Source organism: Ceratotherium simum, chromosome 34 (assembly GCF_057802395.1).
Source record: "Ceratotherium simum simum isolate JZ-2026a chromosome 34, ASM5780239v1, whole genome shotgun sequence".
NCBI classification, from domain to species: Eukaryota; Metazoa; Chordata; class Mammalia; order Perissodactyla; family Rhinocerotidae; genus Ceratotherium; species Ceratotherium simum.
The window spans coordinates 7,377,528-7,380,185 of NC_141933.1; positions in this window are offsets into that span (position 1 = coordinate 7,377,528).

Here is a 2,658-nt window from a genome sequence, read left to right on the forward strand (position 1 = left end):
AAAGCACATGAGGGCCGGCCCTGTGGCTTAGCGGTTAAGTGCGCGCGCTCCGCTGCTGGCGGCCCGGGTTGGACCCCGGGCGCGCACTGACGCACCGTTTCTCCGGCCATGCTGAGGCTGCGTCCCACATACAGCAACTAGAAGGATGTGCAGCTATGACCTACAACTATCTGCTGGGGCTTTGGGGAAAAAAATAAATAAATAAAATTAAAAAAAAAAGAAAACACATGACCCCATGAACACTGCGGGCCACTGTTTACCTCACACTATCTAGGAGAATAAATTGGTTTAGCCCATTCTGGAAGATGACCATTGGCAATATCTTTTGTTTTTTCTTTAAACGCAGGGTGTATAGACAAGCAGTCCATGCTCCTTGGGTTGGGGCACACCATGCCTCACCAGGGTCCTGAAAAGCCTCTCCTTAAAATGGACTTTCCCCTTCAGCCTGTCCCCAATCCTATTCCCCAGAGGCCCCCACTCATGTGTGTCTAACGAATGTCCTTCCAATCTGCTTTCCAGGCATTCATTTCCGTACATGTCAGTAGCAGAAGGCACCATCTATTGGGTGCTTACTGTGTGCCAGGCCTTGTGCTAAGCACTTTATGTGTCCTATCTCATGTAATTGTCACATGTCCCCAGAGGAGGTGCTGTTATTGTCCCCATTTTACAGATGAGGGAACTGAAGCACAAGAGAGCCTAAGTCACTTGCCCAAAGTCACAGAGTGAGTGGCAGAAATATAGAGGATTGTGCTCATCGGTGTTTTTTGTTTCCATAAACACTGCTGTGCTGTAGCTCTCGTTCTGTATTTTTCTGTTTTTCACTCAACACTATGCGTTTAAGCTTTGTCCACTTCGCTACCTGCCATGCAGTTCCCCAGCGACAGACACCTAGGCAGCCTCTGACTGTCCACCACCTCAAACCACGCCTAAGACACGTCTTTCTATTTTTCGGAGGGTTTACCCAGGAGAGGAACTGCCAGGGGGCACTTAGCTGCTAAACTGCCCTTTCAAACATCCCTGCTAGTTTACCCTCCCACCGAAAGCACCAGACTTCCATTTACCCACTTCCCCCCAGCGACTGGTTTCATCTGACTTCCTACTCTTGCCGATTACTCTGATAGGTGTCACGTGGGATCTTGTGTTTGCTTTGCAGCTCTCTGATTACTGGGGTGGGTGCAGAAATCTTAGCCTTTATTCTATTTTTTTAAATGACACGTGAACACAAAGTGACATGCACATAAAGGAAGGACATAATTTTAGAATAAAGTGGCTCACTCCAATGATGGGAGGGGAGGCTCACATGGCCCCTGCCCCTACAAGGAGCCCCCTAAGAGACTCCAGAGCCACCAGCCACTCTCACCAAAGGTTCTTTCCTACGAGAGGAGGGACCAAGCCCCAAGCACCTGGGTCACAGGTGCCATTCCTCTGCTGCAGCGCCCATAGCCTAGAAGAGTGAGAACTTGGTCCTGTCGATGTCCTGGGGCCAAGCCTGTCACACCTAAGAAGGGATTGGGGGGATCTCAGGTTGGGGGAGGTCGTTATCAGGCCCATGTACAAGCCCCTGCCTGCCAGCCTCTGTGCCACTGAGCAAACTCAGGCCACTCATCTTACTTCCAGAGCCTTAGTCTCTTCCTCACGCATAAAATGGGGGGGATGAGGACACCTCTCCCAGAGGAGGGCTCAGGATGCAGGAGCCTAACGTGGACTCAGACATAACAAGCGCAGGGCAAGGAGCTGCTGCAACACGTTACGCCTTCTGTCAACCACTAGGGGCAGTATCAACAGCCCCATTTGATGCATGTGGAAGGCGAGGCTTGGAGGGGTGAAGAGGTGAAGTCACACAGCCCACACAGCATGTCAGATCTCAGACCTCCAGGTCAGCAGGTGGTGGGGGAGGTCACTCCCACCCTCTCAACTCTCCTTCCCCCCACCCCGCCCCCGGCCTCCTCCCCCAGCCCCTGGGGCCTCCAGGTCAAGCAGCATGGGGGGAAGGTGTGGGGGAGGAGCTCCTCCTGTGCCCACGGCTACCTCTCCCCCTCCACGAAGCTTCTGGGGACCTGAGGGGCCGCCAGTGCCACAAGGACAACCCTCAGCCAGGGGCTGGTGCCTCCGGAGTCGGGCCCCTGGGGGTGGCTGAGAAAGTGGGAGCCAGGGGAGACTGTCGGGAAAGCTGACAGACTCAAATCTCAACCCTCCGGGCCTTTGCCCTCACTGTCCCCTCTCCCTGGAGCCCTCTCCCCACAGAGAGCTGTGTGGCCCTCCCACTCCTCGCTTAATGGGGTTTTCTACTCAAATCTCACCTTATCAGAGAGTCTCCCCTGAACCCCGTATAGAATGGCTGGGGCCGCCCGGGACTCCCCACTCCCCCCTAGTGTGCTTTCTTTTCCCCAGAGCACGTATCACTATTTGACATACCATTTATCTTCTTCTTTTTTCTTTTTGATGAGGCAGATTGGCCCTGAGCTAACATCCTTTGCCAATCCTCCTCTTTTTGCTTGAGAAAGATGGTCCCTGAGCTAATATCTGTGCCCATCTTCCTCTATTTTGTCTATGGGACACCACCACAGCATGGCTTGATGAACAGCGTGTGAGTCCATGCAAACCCCAGGCCGACGAAGCAGAGGGCACGAACTTAATACTATGCCACCGGACTGGCCC